The sequence below is a fragment of the Panulirus ornatus genome, chromosome 66 (assembly GCF_036320965.1).
Source record: "Panulirus ornatus isolate Po-2019 chromosome 66, ASM3632096v1, whole genome shotgun sequence".
Taxonomy (NCBI): Eukaryota; Metazoa; Arthropoda; class Malacostraca; order Decapoda; family Palinuridae; genus Panulirus; species Panulirus ornatus.
In genome coordinates, this window is record NC_092289.1 from 13,775,826 (window position 1) to 13,787,684 (window position 11,859).

The window sequence follows — 11,859 nt, forward strand, 5'->3', positions numbered from 1 at the left end:
TTTCAAGGAGTAAACACCGGGTTAAATCAGGGTCATGCACACTAGAAATTGTCGACTCAAAATATTATTGACAAAAATAGTCTTTTAATACGTTAGAGATTTTTAGATTAAAAAAGGAGGATTGTAATGTATCTACAAACTCACTGTCTCTTGTCATAATTCTAGGCATTATTAAGTTTGAGATTTATGCTTTAGTTTGAGTGGTTTTATGTGGTTCATGATTGTTATATTCGACTATAGAAAGCTTTATGGAACTTTAAGTTATACAGTTAATTCATGTGTTGCATCATTTGTTTTGAGTGAAACAGTATGATGAATAGTATAATGATTGATAATGTACAAGTTAATTGGTCAGAAAAGGGTAAAATAGTGATACACTTCGAATATTATGGTCTGAATGAATCGAAGCGCGTTCCGTTCATGTGGTTTGGTGTTTCGACTCCCACGAGCGTTCCTGCTTCACATCCGAGTGATCGGCCATTTTACCAGTGACTCCCGGAGTGTTCAAACGTGCTACCACGTCAGCCGTGATATTCTCAACGATTCCATGACGATGGCGATCTGGAGCCATCAGGAAGCAACACCACCACACAAGGATGATACTAAGCAGTTCTCTGGGCTAACCGACCAAAGCGCCTGCCTCTTTGTGTTCGACTGCAAACAGGACGCAGCGGAGGAGAGACAATGCCTCCGATTTCTGGCTTTACTGTTTATACGCAGCTGGCGGAGTGCCGCATGCGGAAGCAAATACAGAGGCCATCAGTGATGCAAATGAGTTATCAGTCACTCCTGGACTCTGTGAGGTTCATCTGGAGGAGCCGACGAAGTAAGTTACTTTTAGGATTGTAGTTAAGATTAGAAGTATGATAATACCACTGAGTTGCGTGATGATATTGGTGTGGTGATGGTCAGTTTATTAATGTTGCGTGATGTGTACTTTGTGTCAGGATTTTGAGAAACTAGATTCAATCATTTCTAGAATAGGAAACCATAATTATCAAAATCTGTTTGATAAAACCTACCAGTTACAGTATATATATATATATATATATATATATATATATATATATATATATATATAGTGCCATTGTACAAAGGCAAAGGGGATAAGAGTGAGTGCTCAAATTTCAGAGGTATAAGTTTGTTGAGTATTCCTGGTAAATTATATGGGAGGGTATTGATTGAGAGGGTGAAGGCATGTACAGAGCATCAGATTGGGGAAGAGCAGTGTGGTTTCAGAAGTGGTAGAGGATGTGTGGATCAGGTGTTTGCTTTGAAGAATGTATGTGAAAAATACTTAGAAAAGCAAATGGATTTGTATGTAGCATTTATGGATCTGGAGAAGGCATATGATAGAGTTGATAGAGATGCTCTGTGGAAGGTATTAAGAATATATGGTGTGGGAGGCAAGTTGTTAGAAGCTGTGAAAAGTTTTTATCGAGGATGTAAGGCATGTGTACGTGTAGGAAGAGAGGAAAGTGATTGGTTCTCAGTGAATGTAGGTTTGCGGCAGGGGTGTGTGATGTCTCCATGGTTGTTTAATTTGTTTATGGATGGGGTTGTTAGGGAGGTGAATGCAAGAGTTTTGGAAAGAGGGGCAAGTATGAAGTCTGTTGGGGATGAGAGAGCTTGGGAAGTGAGTCAGTTGTTGTTCGCTGATGATACAGCGCTGATGGCTGATTCATGTGAGAAACTGCAGAAGCTGGTGACTGAGTTTGGTAAAGTGTGTGAAAGAAGAAAGTTGAGTAAATGTGAATAAGAGCAAGGTTATTAGGTACAGTAGGGTTGAGGGTCAAGTCAATTGGGAGGTAAGTTTTAATGGAGAAAAACTGGAGGAAGTAAAGTGTTTTAGATATCTGGGAGTGGATCTGGCAGCGGATGGAACCATGGAAGCGGAAGTGAATCATAGGGTGGGGAGGGGGCGAAAATCCTGGGAGCCTTGAAGAATTTGTGGAAGTCGAGAACATTATCTCCGAAAGCAAAAATGGGTATGTTTGAAGGAATAGTGGTTCCAACAATGTTGTATGGTTGCGAGGCGTGGGCTATGGATAGAGTTGTGCGCAGGAGGCTGGATGTGCTGGAAATGAGATGTTTGAAGACAATGTGTGGTGTGAGGTGGTTTGATCGAGTAAGTGATGTAAGGGTAAGAGAGATGTGTGGAAATAAAAAGAGCGTGGTTGAAAGAGCAGAAAAGGGTGTTTTGAAATGGTTTGGGCACATGGAGAGAATGAGTGAGGAAAGATTGACCAAGAGGATATATGTGTCGGAGGTGGAGGGAACTAGGAGAAGTGGGAGACCAAATTGGAGGTGGAAAGATGGAGTGAAAAAGATTTTGTGTGATCGGGGCCTGAACATGCAAGAAGGTGAAAGGAGGGCAAGGAATAGAGTGAATTGGATCGATGTGGTATACCGGGGTTGATGTGCTGTCAGTGGATTGAATCAGGGCATGTGAAGCGTCTGGGGTAAACCATGGAAAGTTGTGTGGGGTCTGGATGTGGAAAGGGAGATGTGGTTTCGGGCATTATTGCATGACAGCTAGAGACTGTGTGTGAACGAATGTGGCCTTTGTTGTCTTTTCCTAGTGCTACCTCGCACACATGAGGGGGGAGGGGGATGGTATTCCATGTGTGCTGAGGTGGCGATGGGAATGAATAAAGGCAGACAGTGTGAACTGTGTGCATGGGTATATATGTATGTGTCTGTGTGTGTATATATATGTGTACATTGAGATGTATAGGTGTGTATATTTGCGTGTGTGGACGTGTATGTATATACATTGTGTATGGGGGTGGGTTGGGCCATTTCTTTCGTGTGTCTCCTTGCGCTACCTCGCAAACGCGAGAGACAGCGACAAAGCAAAATAAATAATGATAAAAAAAAAAAAAATATATATATATATATATATATATATATATATATATATATATATATATATATATAAACACACACACGTAAAGGTGACATCGCATTTCAGTAGTTCATACGATTTTATTCAACATGCAATTTTTCTACACATTTGGCACGTTTCGTGGAGACAGTCCACCTCATCAGGTGCTAGCACTTAACAAAGTTATCTTAATCCCAAAATTGCACTTGGTTCCCGCCGTCCAACACCGATCTTTCTAGGCCAAGAGTGATCAAGGGAGGGTCAGGTGGCGGGGGTTGACCTGGGTAGCTGTGTCTGTCTTGAATAACTTTTTTTTTTTTTTTACATTTTCTTGTTTTGTCAATTCTCTCATAATGATTTTGTTAATGCTAGGATGGGCTTTAAAATTGCATGTGGACAAATTAAAGTTCTTAGTATTAGCAATTAAGACGGATTCAACGACGTTGCGTGTAGCATAATCAGCAGAGGAGTAAAGAATAACTGGATTTTCAAGATCTATGGGGTGATCATTTTCATGACAATGTTTAAGTGATTGCATTTTTGTGGTCATCCCTGCGTACTGCATGACGGTGCCAATAACACCTCTCCGTTACAGTCTCAACAGTCTGGCCTGCATAAGTAAGGGAATCTCTGTCATGGCCTGTGCTCATGATATTTGGGGCTTCTCATGTATGAGAAATTCAGTGCTATTCCAAGCTTTGCTGTAACATATAAATCCAAAATTTTTGTCTCGTCTTTACGTTACTGAATTGTATCTACATGCATTTTCTGCCACCATTTCAATACACCCTCTTCTGCTCTCTCAACCACACTCTTTTCATTTCCACACATCTCTTACCCTATTATTACTTACTCGATCAAACCACCTCACACCACATATTGTCCTCAAACATCTCCTTTCCTACACATCCACCCTCTTCCCCACAACCCTATCTATAGCCTATGCCTCGCAACCATATCAACTTGTTGGAACCACTATTCCTTCAAACATGCCCATTTTTGCTTTTCGAGATTATGTTCTCGACTTCCACACATTTTTCAACGCTCCCAGAACTTTCGCCCCCTCCCCCACCCTGTGACTCACTTCCGCTTCCATGATTCCATCCGCTGCCAAATCCACTCCAAGATATCTAAAACACTTCACTTCCTCCAGTTTTTCTCCATTCAAACTTACGTCCCAATTGACTTCTCCCTCAACCCTACTGAACCTAATAACCTTGCTCTTATTCATATTTACTCTCAGCTTTCTTCTTTCACACACTTTACCAAACTCAGTCATCAACTTATGCAGTTTCTCACCCGAATCAGCCACCAGCGATGTATCATCAGCGAACAACTGACTCGCTTCCCAAGCCCTTTCATCCACAACAGACTGCATACTTGTCCCTCTCTCCAAAACTCTTGCATTCACCTCCCTAACAATCCCATCCATAAACAAATTAAACAATCATTGAGACATCACGCACCCCTGTCGCAAACTGACATTCACTGGAAACCAATCACTTTCCTATCTTCCTACTCACACACATGCCTTACATCCTTGATAAAAACATTTCACTGCTTCTAGCAACTTACCGCCCACACGATATACTCTTGAATACTTCCACAGAGCATTTCTATCAACCCTATCATATGCCTTCTCCAGACCCATAAATGCTACATACAAACCCATCTGTTTTTCTAAGTACTTCTTACATTCTTCAAAGCAAACACCTTACCCACACATCCTCTACCACTTCTAAAACTACACTGCTCTTCCCCACTCTAAGCCTCTGTACATGCCGTTACCCTGTCAATCAATACCCTCCCATATAATTGCCCAGGAAACTCAGACTTATGCCTCTGTAATTTGAACACTCAACTTTAACCACTTCGCGTTTGTAGAATGGCATTATGCATACATTCCGACAATTCTCAGGCACTTCACCATGAACCAGGCATACATTGAATATATATATATATATATATATATATATATATATATATATATATATATATATATATATATCAATTTATTCTATCTATTTCACTTTGTCGCTGTCTCCCGCGTCAGCGAGGTAGCGCATGGAAACAGACGAAAGAATGGCCCAACCCACCCACATAAACATGTATATACATACACGTCCACACACGCAAATATACATACCTATACATCTCTACGTATACATATATATACACACACAGACATATACATATATACGCATGTACATAATTCATACTGTTTGCCTTTATTCATTCCCATCGCCACCTCGCCACACATGAAATAACAACCCCATCCCCCCTCATGTGTGCGAGGTATCGCTAGGAAAAGACAACAAAGGCCCCATTCGTTCACACTCAGTCTCTAGCTGTCATGTAATAATGCACCGAAACCACAGCTTCCTCTCCACATCCAGGCCCTACAGAACTTTCCATGGTTTACCCCAGACGCTTCACATCCCCTGGTTCAATCCATTGGCAGCACATCGACCTCGGTATACCACATCGTTCCAATTCACTCTATTCCTTGCATGCCTTTCACCCTCCTGCATGTTCAGGCCCCGATCACTCAAAAGCTTTTTCACTCCATCTTTCCACCTCCAATTTGGTCTCCCACTTCTCCTCGTTCCCTCCACCTCTGACACATATATCCTCTTTGTCAATCTTTCCTCACTCATTCTCTCCATGTTACCAAACCATTTCAAAACACCCTCTTCTGCTCTCTCAACCACACTCTTTTTATTTCCACACATTTCTCTTACCCTTACATTACTTACTCGATCAAACCACCTCACACCACATATTGTCCTCAAACATCTCATTTCCAGCACATCCACCCTCCTCCGCACAACTCTATCCGTAGCCCACGCCTCGCAACCATACAACATTGTTGGAACCACTATTCCTTCAAGCATACCCATTTTTGCTTTCCGAGATAATGTTCTCGACTTCACACATTCTTCAACGCTCCTAGAATTTTCGCCCCATCCCACACCCTATGATTCACTTCCACTTCCATGTTTCCATCCGCTGCCAGATCCACTCCCAGATGTCTAAAACACTTCACTTCCACCAGTTTTTCTCCATTCAAACTTGCCTCCCAATTGACGTGACCCTTAACCCTACTGTACCTAATAACCTTGCTCTTATTCACATTTACTCTCAACTTTCTTCTTTCATACCCTTTACCAAACTCAGTCACCAGCTTCTGCAGTTTCTCACATGAATCAGCCATCAGCATTGTATCATCAGTGAACAAAAACTGACTCACTTCCCAAGCTCTCTCATCCACAACAGACTGCATACTTGCACCTCTTTCCAAACTCTTGCTTTCACCTCCCTAACAACCCCATCCATAAACAAATCAAACAACCATGGAGACATCACACACTCCTGCCGCAAACCTACATTCACTGAGAACCAATCACTTTCCTCTCTTCCTACACGTACACATGCCTTACATCCTCGATAAAAGCTTTTCACTGCTTCTAACAACTTGCCTCCCACACCATATATTCTTAATACCTTCCACAGAGCATCTCTATCAACTCTATCATATGCCTTCTCCAGATCCATAAATGCTACATACAAATCCATTTGCTTTTCTAAGTATTTTTCACATACATTTTTCAAAGCAAACACCTGATCCACACATCCTCTACCACTTCTGAAACCACACTGCTCTTCCCCAATCTGATGCTCTGTACATGCCTTCACCCTCTCAATCAATACCCTCCCATAGAATTTCCCAGGAATACTCAACAAACTTATACCTCAGTAATTTGAGCACTCACCTTTGTCCCCTTTGCATTTGTACAATCGCACTATGCACGCATTCCGCCAATCCTCAGGCACCTCACCATGAGTCATACATACATTAAATAACCTTACCAACCAGTCAACAATACAGTCAACCCCTTTTTTAAGAAATTCCACTACAATACCAGCCAAACCCGCTGCCTTGCCGGTTTTCATCTTCCGCAAAGCTTTTACTACCTATTCTCTGTTTACCAAATAATTTTCCCTAACCCACTCATTCTGCACACCACTTCGACCAAAATACCCCATATCTGCCACTCTATCATCAAACTCATTCAACAAACCTTTAAAATACTCACTCCATCTCCTTCTCACATCACCATTACTTGTTATCACCTCCCCATTAGCCCCCTTCACTGGAGTTCCCATTGAATCCCTTGTCTTACGCACTTTATTCACCTCCTTCCAAAACATCTTTTTATTCTCCCTAAAATCTAATGATACTCTCTCACCCAAACTCTCATTTGCCCTCTTCACCTCTTGCACCTTTCTCTTAACCTCCTGCCTCTTTCTTTTATACATCTCCCACTCATTTGCATTATTTCCCTGCAAAAATCGTCCAAATGCCTCTCTCTTCTCTTTCACTAATAATCTTACTTCTTCATCCCACCACTCACTACCCTTTTTAATCAACCCACCTCCCACGCTTCTCATGCCACAAGCATCTTTTGCGCAAGCCATCACTGCTTCCCTAAATACATCCCATTCCTCCCCCACTCCCCTTACCTCCTTTGTTCTCACATTTTTCCATTCTGTACTCAGTCTCTCCTGGTACTTCCTCACGCAAGTCTCCTTCCCAAGCTCACTTACTCTCACCACTCTCTTCACCCCAACATTTTCTCTTCTTTTCTGAAAACCTCTACAAATCTTCACCTTCGCCTTCACAAGATAATAATCAGACATCCCTCCAGTTGCACCTCTTAACATTCAAAAGTCTCTCTTTCGCGCGCCTATCAATCAACACGTAATCCAATAACGCTCTCTGGTTATCTCTCCTACTTACATACGTACACTTATGTATATCTTTCTTTTTAAACCAGGTATTCCCAATCACCAGTCCTTTTTCAGCACATAAATCTACAAGCTCTTCACCATTTCCATTTACAACACTTAACACCCCATATATACCAATTATTCCCTCAACTGCCACATTACTCACCTTTGCATTCAGATCACCTATCACTATAACCCGGTCTCGTGCATCAAAACCACTAACACACACATTCAGCTGCCCCCAAAACACTTGCCTTTCATGATCTTTCTTCTCATGCCCAGGTGCATATGCACCAATAATCACCCATCTCTGTCCATCAACTTTCAGTTTTACCCATATTAATCTAGAGTTTACTTTCTTACACTCTATCAAATACTCCCACCACTCCTGTTTCAGGAGTAGTGCTACTCCTTCCCTTGCACTTGTCCTCTCACTAGCCCTTGACTTTACTCCTAAGACATTCCCAAACCAACTCTTCCCCTTTACCCTTGAGCTTCGTTTCACTCAGAGCCAAAACATCCAGGTTCCGTTCCTCAAACATACTACCTATCTCTCCTTTTTTCTCATCTTGGTTACATCCACACACATAAAGACACCCCAATCTGAGCCTTCGAGGAGGATAAGCACTCCCCGCGTGACTCCTTCTTCTGTTTCCCCTTTTAGAAAGTTATATATATATATATATATATATATATATATATATATATATATATTTTTTTTTTTTTTTTTTTTATTTTGCTTTGTCGCTGTCTCCCGCGTTTGCGAGGTAGCGAAAGGAAACAGACGAAAGAAATGGCCCAACCCACCCCCATACACATGTATATACATACACGTCCACACACGCAAATATACATACCTATACATCTCAATGTACACACATATATACACACACAGACATATACATATATACACATGTATATAATTCATACTGTCTGCCTTTATTTATTCCCATATATATATATATATATATATATATATATATATATATATATATATATATATATATATATATATATATATTAACGAAATTGTATCATTCTGTGTATCTAATTTTATTCATTTACAGGTAGACTGAGAACTAGGAGGGTGTGCAGTCAGGCTCGATAGTTGGAAGGGGCCAATCACATCTCGACTGTGACTTCAGCATCTCATTTACATGTTTTTCCTCAGCCAATCAGAGGTGGACCCATACAGTTTCAAACCCTCTGAAAGGTGCTGTGAGAGTTGATTTCTTCAGATGGTGGCACCAAGATAGGTAGCGTAATTTTCTCTTGCCCATAATTTGTATATTTGCAGCCACTGTAATGCATTGTATTCATTTGTTACTATCATTATGTGTGTAAAGGAAGAGATTCTTGTTTTGAAAACCTTACCTGGATTGTAATACCGTAACTCTGTGCACTATAAAGCGATCAATTTCTTTTTGTATTTGTTTCTCTTAATGCAAAGTTTTCAATCTCTGTGCTTAGTTTCATCCTTTTAGCTTTAGAGTAGCATAATCCTTGAGGCAGGGGAGAGAGGATTCTATCTTCGTATTCATCTGCGTGTCAAAGAAGGCGACTAAACGGGGGGGAGGTAACAGGAGCCAAGGAGGAGTAGTGTGAGGATGCAACCAAGATGAGAAGAAGATACGTAGTATGTTTGAGGGGAAAAAAAAAATGGATGTTCTGGCTCTGAGTGAAACGAAGCTCAAGGGTAAAGGGCAAGAATGGTTTGAAAATGTGTTGGGACGGGTTGGTAAGAGGACACGAGCAAAGGAAGGAGTAGCACTAGGCCTGAAGCAGGAGTTGTGAGAGTTTGTGACAGACTGTAAGGAAGTAAATTCTAGATTGATGTAGGTAAAACTGAGAGTGGATAGCGAGAGAGGGGTTATTACTGGTGCTTGCAGTTTTAGTCACGCTACCAGGTATTAGTGACGGGTGATTTAAATGCAAAGGTAGGTAACATGGCAGTTGAGGGTATAATTGATGCGAATGGGGTATTCGATGTTATGAATGGAAATGGTGGGGAGCTTATGGCTAAAAAAAAAAAAAAAAAAAAAAAAAAGACTGGTGACTGGGAATACCAGGTTTAAAAAGGGCATTATTAAATTACATATTGATAGTCGTGTAAAATAGAGAATTTTGGATGTAAATATCCTGAAAGGATCAGCTGGTAATATGTCTAATCAAAGTCTTGAGGAAGCGAAGGTGAAGATCTCTTGGAAAGGAGACTTGTGTGAAGAAATACCAGGAGAGATTGAGTGTAGAATGGCAAAAGGTGAGAGCAAATGAAGTGATGGGAGTGGGTGAGGAATGGAAGGTATTTTGGGAAGCAGGATGGCATGTGCAAGAAACACATGTGGCATGTGAAAGGTGGGAGGAGGGTAGATTAAAAAAGGGTATAGTGGTGAGATGAAGTAAGGTTGCTAGTGAAACAGAAAAGAAAGGTGTTTGGGTGGTACTTACAAAGAAGGAGTGCAAATGATTGGGGTATGTATAAATCGGCAGGAGGTGAAGAGGAAAGGGCAGAGGTCAAAAAAAAAAAGTGGGCAAATGCGAGTTGGAGTAAGAATCATTAAACTTAAGGGAGAATAAAAATATTTTGGGAGGAGGTAAATAACGTGAAAGACAAGAGAACAAATGGGAACATCCTTGAAGGGGACAAAAGGGGAAGTAATAAACAAGTAGTGTAGAATGGGGAGGAGATGGAGTGAGCATTTTGAATGATTGTTCAATACGTTCGATGATAGAATGGCAGATGTCGAGTGTTTTGGTGGGGGTGGTATGCAAAAGATGAAATGCGCGGTAAGGCGGTGGGAGTGGATGGTATTGCGGTTGAACTTGAGAAAGGGGGTGACCATGTTGATTGGTTGGTAAGAATATTCATTGTGTATATGGATCATGGTGAAGAGCCTGAGGATAAGCAGAATGCCATTGTATAATGACAAAGGGGATAAAGGTGTGTTCAAACTAGAGGCATGTTTGTTGTGTATATCTGGTAAATTATACGAGGGTGGAGGCACATACAGAGCATCAGAGTGGGGAGGAGCAGTGTGTTTTCAGAAATAGTAAAGGAAGTGTGGATCAGGTGTTTGCTTTGAGGAATGAGAAATACTTAAAAAAAAAAAAAAAAAAAAAAAGGATTTCTATGTGGCACTTGAGAAGGAATATCTTCGGGTTGATAGAAATGCTTTTTGGAAGATCTCATAAAATACATGGTGTGGAATGTTTCCCTGTGAAGGTTAGTTTGCGGCAGGGGTGTGTGACGTCATCATGGCCGTTTAATTTGTTTACAGATGAGGTATCGTGGGACGTAAATGCAAGAGCCTTGGAGAGAAGGGTGAGTTTGCAGTATGTTGTGAATAAGAGGTCCTGAGATGGGAGTCGGTTGTTGTTTGCTCATGATATATCATTGGTGGTTGATTCAAATGAGAAACTGCAGAAGTTGGTGACTGAGTCTGGAAGAGTGTGGGAAAAGAAAAAGTTGAGAATGTGAATAAAAACAAGGTTATTAGGTTCAGTAGGGTTGAGGGTCAAGTTGGGAGGCAAGTTTGAAGAAAAATCAGAATTGAAACGTTTTAGAAATCTGGGAGTGGACTTTGCGGCAACTGGAACCATGGAAGCAGAAATTAGTCATAGGGTGGGGAAGGAGGTGAAGGTTTTGAGAGCAATGAAGAATGTGTAGAAAGAGAGAACTTTATCTCCGAGAATAAAAATGGGTATGTTTGAAGTAGTAGTAGTTCCAACAATATACAGTTGCAAAGTATAGATTGGGTTGTGCAGAGAATGGTGGATGTGTTGGAAATCGAATGTTAGAGGACAATATGTGTTATGAGGTGGTTCGATCCACTAATGAAAGAATAAGAGATGTGTGGTAATAAAAAAGTGCAGTTGAAAGAGTAGGATACGGTGTGTTGAAATAGTTTGGACATAGAAGAGAATGCGTGAGGAAATGTTGACGAAGGGGATATATGTGTCAGTAGTGGAGGGAAAAAGGAGAACCGGGAGACCAAATTGGAGAAGGAAGGATGGAGTGAAAAAGATTTTGAGTAATCGAGGCCTGACCATATTGGAGGGTGAAAGGTGTTCATGAAAGACAGTGAATTGGAACGATATGACCTTTCTTTGTGTTCCCTGGTGCTAACTCGCTGACGGGGAATGGCGATGCTGTATCCCGTGAGGTGGGGTGGTGCCAGAAA

The 11,859-nt window shown here is 41.2% G+C and overlaps 1 long non-coding RNA gene across 1 annotated transcript; it reads left to right on the top strand.

Moving 5' to 3' along the window:
* The first annotated feature begins 486 nt into the window (after nucleotides 1–486).
* LOC139746693 (uncharacterized) lies at nucleotides 487–9,103 on the top strand. Its single transcript, XR_011712196.1, has 2 exons — nucleotides 487–826; nucleotides 8,746–9,103. It is a non-coding gene; the product is annotated as an uncharacterized lncRNA (long non-coding RNA).
* The last annotated feature ends 2,756 nt before the right edge of the window (nucleotides 9,104–11,859 follow it).